We start from the raw sequence: 13,044 nt of genomic DNA, 5'->3' as shown, positions 1-13,044 counted from the left end.
TCTGGCACTGCAGCAAGCCAGTTCAGCTCACTGTTCTGCCAGAAACATATTCATTTTCTTTTGGATTGTTCTGTTAGCTTAGCAGGCTGAGGTGGCCCATGGGGTCAGACGAGCATCTGTGTCAACAGAAGGAGAAAGTGGGAGAGAAGAACAAAATCCATCCAGGAAGCAGAACTGATTATTTGCTGTCTTGTTAAGCTGCATCCTTCAAGCTTTGCCACACAGGCATACGAGGAAAGAAGAAACAGCTGCATGACAACTCAAGATTTGAATAAAAAGATGGAGAAAGATTTCTAGATTAAGGAAATGACCTACAGAAACAAGTGACCACCAGGAAAAGGAGGGAGGCAGAAAGTCCAGACAGAAGCGGGCTGGGCAGGGACGGAGTTTAGGAATGGGTATTCATGATTGCTGCAACATGGAAAAGTAACAACAGCACCTTAAAAAGATGGGTAACTAGCCCCCAACAAGGTGAGAAACAATACGGTACACTCTGGATCTGCAGCAAAACAGAAACAAGTTTGTTGTAAGGACACTTTCCCTCCCAGTTCTGAAATCAAAAACCCTTCCATCACCCCCTCCCCTCATCTCTGTGTTCACATGCAAGGATTTGGATTTAAGACAAGCAATTCCAAGGCAGGTGTGATGAACAACTACCATGCCATAATTAGAAAGTAAATAACAAGTTTTTTTCCATCTTTAAGTTTTTTCCAGCTCAGCTGTATCATATGCCCCAAAGGGGAAGCCTGTGGCTGTACAAAAACCCAAAGGACACGCGGTAAGAGTTCTTAAGGGAAAAGCCTGCCTTTTTTGTCCTACGTTTGTACAGCATTTGTCATCGTAGCACCTTGGTCTCTGCAATTTAGTCCACGCATAGAAGTAATACAAGCAACTACAAAACTCTCCAAACAAATAATTAAACGGTTGTAGTTCTACAAAATCAAAGAACTATATTAAAAAAAAGTTGCGCACCACATCACTGACACCTATTCTATTAGCATTTACAAAAGGAATGCTTTTACTATGGCAACTGTATGTTTTACACTAACCATATAAAGCTGTTCTTCCGTAGCGTAAAGTATTTCCCATACTTAAAAAAAAAAAAAAAAAAGAAAGAATAATCCAGGAATCCATGATTCATTTTTCGCCTAATCTTCTCTAGCAAAGAAAGATCAGCAATTGTTAAAGGGTTTTTGGTTTTAGATGTGGGAAGTGGTCAAAGGCTTTGTCTTTATCAATTGGGTTTTATTTGCCAATTTTCCTGTTCAAAAAAGAAAATGGCTTAACAGTTCACTATTTCTTATACCTCCTTTATATATATATATACACATATATATTACAAAATTGAGAGAAAGCTTCATGTCAAGATTTAGGGAAAAGGAAATGACTATTTATAGTGCTATCTGTTCTATTACACTAATATACAGTTAGCAAATAAATTCAAAGACAAGACCCCCCCCTTTGGCCCTGTAGCTCTGCCTTGTCTCATGTCATCTGCATTGCTTACTCCTTCCCATGCCTTCCCCCTTGAGAAGGCTGCTTCTTCAGGCCTCCTGCCTCCACCGCAGCTGCTGCCTCTTCCCCAGCGACAGTAATACCTCCGAGGGTGATGTTCCTGCTTACCACTGCGCTCTCCTGCCAGCCAAGCCGTGCAGCTAGACCAGCAGAGCTGGGTGGCGCTAGGCCAGGAGGGCAGCTCTGGTGCCCCATCAGTTGGGGACCATGTCGTAGCTGTTACCACAGAAACCCATACCCTTCTTTAAGGAAGGGTGGAAAAAAGGGAAGAGGAAAAAGCTTGTGACCTACCCTAGTGGTGTTGTGCCACCTGTCTTTATTCATCTTCACAGATTAAACATAACACTCTTTTAACCTCTTTGCAAAACAGCTCAAGAGCACAGACTCCCATTTTCCACTTAATTTAGCTTTTGGTTACACACACACAAAATGCACACACGTTCCCCTCAAAAAAAACCCAAACCACCAAGCCAGGAAGACCACCACGCAGGATTTTCCCTCGATTCATCAGTACAATGAAAGGCTGAATCCACAACTTCAAAATTATCCCTGCCATATTAGAAATTCAAATAGTACAAAGACTTGTAAGTGAAACAGGTCAGAATGCAGTGACAGTGATTTTGCTTCCATATTAAAAAAAAAAAAAAAAAGTTTGGGCAGTGACAGATACTAAAAATAAAGCACAAATTATTTTTGGTTCGAGTTAATAAAAAACAGCATGGAAAATTCACAGTAAGCACTAGAGTGCAATAAATCAGTACATTTCTGGAGTAGATAAGAGCATGCAAATTGTGGTCAGGAAAAAAAAATAAAAAAAATAATTCAGTCAAATATTCTGTGTCTGAAAAGAAGCAGTAGCAAATGTTTGGGTAACCTACAGCAGAAGGCAGCAAACACACAATGATCTTTCCTCAATCCCCATGGCTTCCAGCATCGGTTGTTTAGGGATCACCCATGTCAGCAGATGCATTTGTGCAACTGTATTTCACCAGCTACTGGAAGACATATTCACCATGAATTTGTTTAACCTTTTCCTGAATCCCATTTATATTTCTTGCACAGAATATGTGACAGTATAGGCATTTTCAACCTATTTTACCTGACTCCATGCTTTCTGGGGAGGAGAAACTTGATGGCACAACACATTTGCCCTTCCCCTTCCAGCTTTTCTTTGTCCTCCCTGTCACTTTACAGAAAGCATCAGACTAACTTTCTCCAGAACACATCAGTTCCTAAAAATCATAGAACCACAGAATGGTTTGGGTGGGAAGGGACCTTAATGAGCGTGAAGTCCAGCCCCCCTGTCATGGGCAACAGTATCTTTCAGGTCTGCGGACAAAAAAATTCTACTATCTGTTCATGACTGTTTCCTTTTATATAAACTATTTGCTTTTAAATAAACTATTTCCCTTTTATATAAACAGCTTTAGTCTCCCCACTTTGCCCTGTTAGGGCCAATTTAATCTAGTACTTACACGATACTCAGCAAATCGGGACCTTCTTTACAGAGCTTTTTCTCCCCTACCACTGAGACGTAGTACTGCTTTTTCCTAGTACATCCAGCCTTGCGTATCTCAAGCATCTAAAGTGACCAAAAGGAATTCCTCAAATCAATTCCTTTCAAAAAAAGGAAGGTAACAATACAGACAGTGGTGACAAATAAGAGAACGTAGAAGTGTATTTTAGCTTTTGGCGCAATAAAGGTCCAAGATCAGAGACAGTTGTGACTCCATTTTATATAGTGAAGTTGTGCTGATAGTTAAACACAGCCTTCACAGAGACCACATCAGCACTAATGAAACTATAATTTCCTTTAAATGATTGCTATGCACACCCCAGACCTCATCAACCAGACAGTAATAGCTTTTCATCATTTATTTTAACACCAAAGCAATCAATAAGCTTTTCCCCACAGTTCTTTCACTGCTATCTATGAACTCTAAAAACACAGAATCAGAGCAGACGCCAGCTATAAAACAGACATGGTCAAGTTTCATTGTTGTCTTTCTTATGGAAAGATATTCTAAAATGCCACCTGATTTTGCAATAAATGGGATTACAGCCGTTTCAGTGATGTACAAAGAAAATCTTAATCCATCAAAACATAACAAATAGACTGCAGTATCAAAGGACCGCAAGTAGATCACGTTGGATCGAGCGGCTTTTCACTCTCATCCTGACTGTGTCCTGTGCATTGTTTTGCACTGAAAATGTCTAGTATCAGATTGCAGGAATACCACACCTTTTAGCTTCATGAATCACTCACACAAGTTGAGGACGTTCCATTGAACACACACACACACACAAAACACCCTCAGCTACCAACTGAAGTTTTACTCCTGTAAGCAAAAAAGCATTCTACAGCTTTCAGAGTTTTTCAACAGAAGGAAAATTTTGGAATATTCTCAATCAAACCAGAGAAACATCAGCAATAAGTAACATCAACGTTAAGACAAGTCTGCAAAAGTTAAGTCAATTGTTTAGAAAGACTGTATTTTACAATCAATAAAGTCAGCTTTATAAACACGTACACACAAAACTAAAAAAATCGAACGCAGTAATTATCCTGTTATAGTAGAAACCAGGCCACAGCTTGCAGAACAAGTGATACAATGGGGAAAAATGCGACAGCAAGATGCTTTAACTACAGTGTTCTAGACTAAGATTTTAGAAAGAGCATTTACCCGAAATAACAGAATGCTAACAGACAACAGAGGGGTGCAGTGTTGCCGACTTTACTAAGGGCAAACAGGGCTCACACTGCTAACCGTGAAAGTTTCATCGTATCAGATTTTAACTGTTGTGTTTCAATTCTTGAGTAAAGCTCTAATTTCACCACCAAGACTTTCATTTTATTTTGGCTTATAGCAGTTATTTTTAACAGTTTGTTTGTAGCAGCTTCCTCAGTTAAAACTGACTTACACACAAAAATCTTGACAAGCCAAGGGACAAAACCACTTGCCAGTTGCATTACAGTGGGTGGCCAAGTAATAACAGCAACACAGGGCTCCAAGCAATGGCACGAACAAGAGCTACTGAAGAAAACAGACATCAAAATTAGTCATGGAAAGTGCCTTGGCACACAGAGCTGCCAGAGAAGTACTACAGCTCTAAAGAAAAGTGACACAGGATCTTTTAAAGAAAGGCAACAGATAATCTTATATAGCGTATGAACCCTTTCGATATTTCGGGGAGCTTAACAACAGGTATACAATACTCAACCATGTCAACTGCAAGTAAAAATAGCATCCAATTATTTATTCTAGGTCACAGATCTCAGTCTCAATGTAACTGCTGCAAGCATGATATAGGAAGACATCAAACTATTTTTAATTACAGAAAAGACACTTCATGTTTTCACTCATGTTCCTGAGAATCAATGACCTCCTTAAGAAAGGGAAGAGGAAAAAAAAATAAATATTAACTCACATAGGAAATGGTAAAGGGCTTTAGGAACACAAAAGAGATGCTGGGACTGAGAAGGAGGTACTAGGAAGAAAACTCCAAGCGAGAAGTTCAGGTTGTGCCCTGCAGGAATAACTCATTACAGAATCAACTTGTTCTTTCAAGTTGAGCTAATTTTCCCTCTACTATTCAAACAGCAGCTATGTTCAACACTACTCCAGGGAATACACCACACCACCCATGGCACTACTCAATGCCTGCAAAACAAAACCATTAACTGTAGAAGAGACTGGAATTCAGGTCTTCTGAAGCCTCAATCCCTAGTTCATGAGCCTTTGCTAAAAAGGCTTGCATGGTACTTCATGTCAATCTTAGCTATCAAATCTAAACGAGATACTCAGAACTATAACAACAATACTACTTAATTGGACAGCTGAACATGGACTTTAAATATTTATATTTTTTTTTCAATGAATGTTACTACAAGTATAAGCGGAACAGACAATTGTTTAATACCAGGGTTAGCTGCATCTATACGATCCTCATGAAGGTAAAGTGCTTCTATGGTGACGGGAAAACCACAGCATCAAGGTACAGTCCAAAGGATACACAAGCCAACAGATGTCTGGAGATAGTCAAGAAAAAGCATAAAAAAAGCTGCAATGAAGGATCCTCCAAAGATCATCAGTTCAAAAAGCACTTCTATTTGGAAAAACACTTCTACTAGCCATCTGTCAGGACTAGAAGACTGTTCTTCCCTCTGGTTCAAAATTTGTCTGCTTTGGGTTCCCTTTCCTCTGAAGCCCTGAAGACTGGCTGTGGCTATTGAGTCCAGGTAAACATCATGCTGCTAGTAGAGTTCATTACTCAAGTGCCTGCTTAAGTTTTCTGCTAATAGGAGTCTCATAACATTGGCAATGACTTCAATCTTTCTTGCTTAGTTTCTCAAGTATAGTGTAACGTTAAACCGTACTAAATGACCAAGAGCCAAAGTTTTGTTTAGAGTTTGTTTCCCACAGCCACTAACAGCTTCTGATTCTCAGCGTGCCATAAGAAAAGTCTACTGAACATCTAAATGAGAGGTAAGTTATATGGCTGCCTGTGACTGAGGGGGGCTGGGGGAAACCCCACACAAAACCCCCCTCAGTGACCAAATGGCTCTTTCCGGTCCTGAGCTCCACATTCCCAAATGTACTCAAATACTCACTTTGCTCAGATATCCATCAAAAAGTAAACAATTCCCATGTCTCCATCAGTCCAAGTAGTATTTTTATACTTAAAATGAACAGCTAATTATTGCATACAGTAAGGGCAAACTGATGAACTGAAAAAACCCCGTAGAAATAATCCCACTTTAAGACATTTATTACTGGCATGCAGTAATTCATCCTCGCCCTGTTCTTCTCTCAACTGTGAACAAGGATTACCTGGGAGGAATGCTTTCTGCAATCATTTGCAGAACACCTCTGAGTCTTCAGGTTCTTCAACTAGACATCTCAACAAGGAAGGACGAAAGTACTTTTGTACTAAATGCAAGCCCCTCTGGAAAAGACTAAAAAACTCTGCCACAATTCACGGATATGTCATTAATCTGCACGTTGCCAGTCTCTCACATTTAGTTACTCATAGCCTCTCTGCACCAGTTTAGTACGATCATCTGCTTTAGAACAAATTCAACAAATCTGATGTTTTCTAAAATCTGCTACAGCAATTTCTAGCATCGTGAAAAAAGTGTTAATGCCTGTGTTTTGTCCCCACCCTTACAAAGCATAAAAGACGCAAGCCATTTTACATGACTAAGGCCCGGCGAACAGACCAACAGCAGCAGTGCCTGTGTCAGCGGGTTTATCCTCCCACATCCAGCATCCCGAGGACTCCATTATTGCATGGGAGCTGCACAGAGAACAGTTTGTAAACAGACAAAAGGACTTTCCAAAACAGTTGGGCCTTCAGAGGGAGCTGCAGGCTTTAACCTTGAAATAGCCATGCTGCTATAAGGAGAGGAAACAGAGCCTGGGCTTTTTTGTTTGTTTTAATGTTCAGAATACATGAGTAAATGGCAAGAAAAAAGTGCATTGAGAACTAAGCATGTTTTAAAGCTCTGCCAAGTAGCAGCCCGAACACAATGCATAAATAAATCCAAGTCATGTCAAACAGCATTCCACAGTCATGTGTCAAGCAAAAAGCAGAAAGACTTGTCTGTTTGAAGAAAACAATTGTGATCGTTTATATGCAACCCAGCTTCCTATATATTGACTCAGGATTTTACCATTTAATGACAAGTGTCCTGAAAGCATAGTATGTAGAGACATTATAAACAAGATTATGTTGAGCCCACTGTATACTTGGTTGTATTTCTGGACACTATTTAGTTGAGAGTTCATTCAAAGTGTCTTTTTTTGTGAGATGATGCACCTAAATTGACCTTACCCTCTTAGAAAAAGCCACTACTCAGTACGATCCATCACCTCTGCTGCCCCCCAAAGCCTGTATTTTAGAATAAGTCTCCTTCAAGAGATCACGTAGCAGATTACATTGACCCTCATTTGTTTTCATTAAGCATAAACATCACAGCTGCTTGTAATAATCTACCAAAGATTTAAAAAAAAAAAAATCTTAAAAAAAATTCGTTAATTTCAAACAGACATTTAACAGTTCCTCTGTTACATGGAAATGGGATGTCTACTACAAAAGGCCAGATGCTCAAATGGATTAAAGAGTGTCTAGCCTTTAAATCCCACATCCACAAATCAACGCTGACCTAGTGACCTAAAGCAAAATTTAATATGGAAAAAAAAAAGTATTCAACAGCCATATATAGACCATTCAAGAAGGAAATAAAAAAAAATATTTGCTCAAGACTATGTGGACACTTACACCGTACTCATCAGAGAATATAATAAGAACTGGAGAATGCCAAATGTAAAGTCCCCTATTTATCCTTGAAACAGGTTTAGCAAAGGCAGTGGAAAAGCAAGCTTCTCAGCACACCACCAGCTAGCAACCAGGAGAAATCACCTCCGGAAAGGGTATACAAGCCATTACCTTTACGTCAATATGATTGTTGCTGTCTGTGAAGATATGCCAATGAGACAGTAATTCACATCCACAGCGACAGCGAATCCTGGAGCCAGCAGCTACCTTACTAGAAACAGACCAGTGAACAGAAACACATCCCATACCAGCTACAGAATAACCTTGGGGTGGTTGCCCTTCCCTCCAGCTAGGTTCAGCGTAGCATCTGAAGGGTGAAAGTCTAATCCCTTTTCAAGCACAAAAGCCAATCTGCCTCCTGCGCTCTTTTAAACAACGCAATTACAGACCTACAACTTGCACGTGCGAACAAGTCTACTGCAGCCCATAAAAAGCAAGTTTTGCATAAACCACCCACTTCAATGGCAAGGCAATACTTAAATTCTGGAGATGGAAGGGGTTAAAAAAAAAAAAAAGTCTTTTTAATTACAAGATGATGCAGCTTCATTTAAGAGCGCTCACCCATTTCCACCAACATGCAAGTGTGACATGACATCTGAAAGGACTTCAGGCACGTATACCAGGCTCCCACAAGCACAAGAAAAACCTCACATAGCACAAACAGTTAAAGTACTCAAAGAAACAAAAACCCCCTCAACCTCCCACACACACTTTGTGAAACACCAAGACTTGGAAAGCATCTGGTAGGTTAAAAATTTATCCTAGTCAAATATGTTGCAATTGTGACTTATTAACCCCATTGGTAACTTTCCTCCCAAACTCCAATGCACCCACATTTTAAGCGCAGGAAAGCAGAGGGCAGATCAGTAGAATTAGGACTGACACAATTTTAATTAAAAACCTCTAGTGGTGTTCTCCCCTGTACCAAATAAAAATGGCAGTCCTGGCAAGAGGGATGCAGCGTAAGAGCTTTATTTGAAAAGGGAAAGCCCATACGTGACTAAAAATATCTGCTGAAGTAACATGTTGTCTATTTGGGGTACAATAGCGCTTTAAGAAATTAATTTTAATGCCCCTCGTTTAAGTCGGTAGTTTGAAGAGCACACAAACGTTCATCATGCATTTTTTATGAAAAAATTTAAAACTCCTAGTTCCTACAGCACAACAAAAAATGTCTTTTGTAGGACATCAAAGCCTTATAAGCATGTATTACTGATTTTATTTTCCCCTTTAAATCAAATCCTGCCATCAAAACAGTCACGATATTTGCAGAGTATCCTGAAAACTTGTGTCAAGTCTCTGTACAATTAAGCTCTGTAAGAGAAAGAGTCCAAAATATTTGGTCAGTTGGTGAGTTGGAAAGAGGGGCAGAGGGTGGAACGAAGAGGGGAAACCTGCTCCTGCGTTCTGCCTCCCTTATGCTGCTTCCTCTGAGCAAACTGCATAAAACAACCCAAATATCCATTGTATCGCCAGCTCTGTTTGAACATTTCCCCCCTCGTCTCACCCTTCACACCAGTACGAAAACCAAACACGTATCACATCCAAAAAAAAAAAAAAAAAATCACTCAGACAAAAAGCAATCAGCGTGAAAAGGCATGTAAATCAAATAGATTTGGCAGCGAACAGCATTTCATAAAGACAAGAGATATGAATTGCTCCATTTGTGTCAGTTTGGCCAGTTATTGTTCTGACTTACTACTTTAACGGCCCCAAATTAAACTGCTTGAACTGAAATAGACAAAGATCTTTAAAATACATTTCCCCCACGCAGCCTCTTAACAATAAGCATTATTTCCATGGTGCTACCATGCTTAAATCATAAAGCCACTGCACCAATTAAAAATTACCAACATCCACAATGAATTTAGTACTGACCTTGCAAAAAGCTTACTCCTCTTGGCTGGAAATCATTAATAGTTTTGGTAAAAATCTTTTATGTTCTCCTCCAGCTAGCTAATTCCAGCCTTCCATTAACGCACTCCATTGCAGATAATTGCCGACAGCACACGCTCCCCTGCTTTCGCTGGTTCCCAACCCAGCAAGGATAATCACATTCCAGCGGGGAGCGAACAGATGGCAGCCTCCATGGTAACCAGTCCTCCCCAGCTAGTGGTAGCACTGGGAGACTCCCGGGGACTGGGCAACAAGCGCTCTTTGTGCTTCAGCCTCGCAAAGCCGCGGTGAAGGCAGAGCCGGCTCCCAGCGCGCACTGGGCATGCCTAGCAGGTGCCTTGCCTTCGCAAGCAGGCACAACACCTTAACAAAAGCTTGCAGCCAGGTTTAACCTTGACGCTGCCAATTCCCGCCTCGCCTGGGGTGGGGTGGGGGGGGAAGAAGGGTAAAACACAGGCTAAGATGGAGGTGAAGCTACTGAGAGCTTTCATTTACTACGAAAACAGAGGATTTGGAGAAATTAGCTGAGGACTGGTTTTCCCCCTGACAAAATGATTTTCTGAAGGCAGGCTTATTTCCTCTGAATGGGTTTGATTTCAATGTGATGGGAACCTTTGCCGCATGATCTCTATCTCCCGCACCTTGAAATCGCTCCCCCCAAGAACACTATAATCTCCCAACCTGGGGTTTTAGTCAATAAGAACTCCGCAGACCCTTGCTTTTGGTCTCACGGCTTCTCTGCCAGGCTTATCTGCTCCGCATCTGCCGAGCCCAACGCTGATTCAGCAGCAGGCAAAACCACTGTGCCTCTCTCCTGCATGACCGTGGAGGCGTGTCTGGAAAAGCCTCTTTCTTTTTTTTTTTCCTTGCATCAAAGCTGTGCCTGAAACCACTGCTCTCACCAGAGCCAGAAGCCGCGCAGCCACGCACCTACACCGATGGCGTGCACCAGCTCAGTGAGAATTCCCACTGACGCTATCTGGAGGGGAAAGAGGAAGTAACTTTTCAAGACCAACCAATAACAATCTTGCCTGCAAATAAAAAGAGCTTTGAAAGCTCCTTTATTAAGGCTTTAAGTACTGTTGAGTTGCACAGCACCGTGGTCTCAAAATATTTAAGGTTCGAACCACCGGATGCGAAAAAGCGCGCAGCACAGTAGCCCATGGACTGACTCTGTTGACGCATTCAAACTTTCTCTCCCTCACTCTCAAAACCATGCAGCACTTATGACTAACAGCGCATCAAAAAACCATGGGTAATTTTTACTTAAAGCTGAGCCAAATTTGGACTTCAAGTTCCTACATGCTAACTTAGGTCTGCTGAATTATTCTTTTGAGGAAGGGAAAATGGTTTCCTTTCTCCCTTAGTGGCACCTTTGATCCTGTAGCTGGTCCTGCAGGGCAGCGTTTGCTCCTGTAAAAGACTGAAAATCCCTGTGCTGGAACCCATCATCACAAAAACGTTCATTTTTTCCTCTATGTGATCGAGGTATAGAGCTCAGTATTTTTCTTCCCCCACCAAATTTTCAGTTTCCCTCATCCTCACTGCATAAGGAAGTTAGTTTTCTTTCACATCAAGCACAGTCAAGCTTTTCTTACATTGGTAAGAGACACCACTATTAAACTGCTAGTGCATTAACACTGGAAGCCCCTCAGATCGCTGCTGACAGGGTTTGAGTACCCACAAGCTGTAGAAGAGTCCCCACCGTGAAAAGCGTGGCAGCTGGAGAGGGCCCAGACTTTGGAGGGGACGTGCCCAGCTCACAGGGGCGCTGTGGGTACCAGTGACAGGCACTGGACCAAACCCAGGTCTGCCAACTTCCCCTGCGGGGCTAGTAGATCATTCTGAGTCATGCCACTAATTTCAACCCGCTTTCTTCCTCTAAATAAGCAGTCTTTACATCACAAAAAATTTCTTAAGCAACCACGGACACCAAACCTAATCATCCACCAGCAACAAGGGTAAAATAATGTAAGGAAGGAAGCCAATTTCCTATTTAACTTGCCAATTGTTAATAATGAAAACTTTTCAGTGTTTAAGCATTATGAAACACGCCGATAGCATTTCTTATTTTGCATCTTAAAAATAAAGAACATGACTCAGAAATTAGTTTTAATATACCAACAGATTTTATGTATTTATGCACTCCTGGAAAAAACTGTAGCAACTACAATTCTTGGCAAACAGACTGACTTCAAAATTACAGGGATTCAAGTTCAGTTTCAGTCTTTTTTTTTTCTGTTCATAAAAAAGGCCTCCTATAAAGTCATCTTCTAGATTTATGTTAATTCTAACTTTGTATAAAAAAAATAAGTATGTTGTTTACTGATATATTATAAGCAATTTTGGCATTAGAAAACCTGTTCCAGACAGTGACAAAAATTCTTAGACTGTCTGTTTTTGAACAAGTACTAGCTGTACTCATTATAGGAGGATTGCTAGCAAAATAAAGGGCAACAGCAGTCGGAATCAATTTCAGCTTCTGACTTGAAATTTCTTTAATTCTTAAGTCTGATTTTACACAGATACAATGCAAAAATTTGAATAAACTACATGGAGCAGCCATCACACAAAGGGGCAATGGGATGCACTACAAATTTTGGCAGAAGCAATAGGTAAGTTACATGGAGCAACACTAAACAAATATCCTCTGTATATGTGACAAACGTTTTATTCAAACTACATGAAAAGGAGAGAGGAAAGCAACACATCCAAAATGCTTTTGAAGCGGGCTGGAGAAGAGAAAGAACACTTAGCAAGCTCCCCTTATTCTTTGGCCCAGCTTGAGCCAGATAGGAGTTTAGGACTAAATTGGTTTTAGCTGGAAGATATTAATGAAAAATAAACAACATATTGACATCCTGACTCCTGAATTGATTCCATTGAAGAGATTGTCTTTTACAACAATGACATCATGGACTTCAGCTTTTTCCAGTCCCAGCTGCTATCTGATAAACCAAGACTTTGGTATTTTACACAAATTGATGGGGAGTCAAACTGGACTTTAGAAGTGTGTCTTTTTCAAACTTGATGGGTTTTTTTTTGGTGGGGGGGGGGGGGACGGACCATGACCACTTAAAATCTGTTCACCCAAAACAAGTTATGTGAGTTTAAAATAAGTCACTCTCAAAATAAGTTACTCTCAATTCTCCACGTAAAGTTTGAAAGCTTTATAAATAAAGTCAACCACAGCACCTAAGTCACTGACACCGGGCCTCACACATGCATGGTTTTGAACTTTTGCCCATTTCTCATACTGGCTTTTAGACTTCTACTAAAACAACCTTGTAATTC

At 40.7% G+C, this 13,044-nt stretch overlaps 1 protein-coding gene across 6 annotated transcripts in view; it reads right to left on the bottom strand.

Annotated features, from left to right (window-relative positions):
- Positions 1 to 13,044, bottom strand: part of FGD4 (FYVE, RhoGEF and PH domain containing 4) — a 113,735-nt gene that overhangs the window by 61,463 nt on the left and 39,228 nt on the right. Inside the window, exon 1 of one of the 6 annotated variants that reach the window (XM_063319449.1) lies at positions 9,733 to 10,031. The exons of the other annotated variants lie outside the window; for them this stretch is intronic. The gene's annotated coding sequence lies outside the window, so the exon portion shown is untranslated. Of the gene's footprint in view, positions 1 to 9,732; positions 10,032 to 13,044 lie in introns of those variants that run through there. 6 annotated transcript variants of the gene reach the window in all.

This window comes from Chroicocephalus ridibundus, chromosome 1 (assembly GCF_963924245.1).
Source record: "Chroicocephalus ridibundus chromosome 1, bChrRid1.1, whole genome shotgun sequence".
Taxonomy (NCBI): Eukaryota; Metazoa; Chordata; class Aves; order Charadriiformes; family Laridae; genus Chroicocephalus; species Chroicocephalus ridibundus.
The sequence above is the reverse complement of the archived record's forward strand: the minus strand, read 5'-3'. Positions and strand labels throughout refer to the sequence as shown.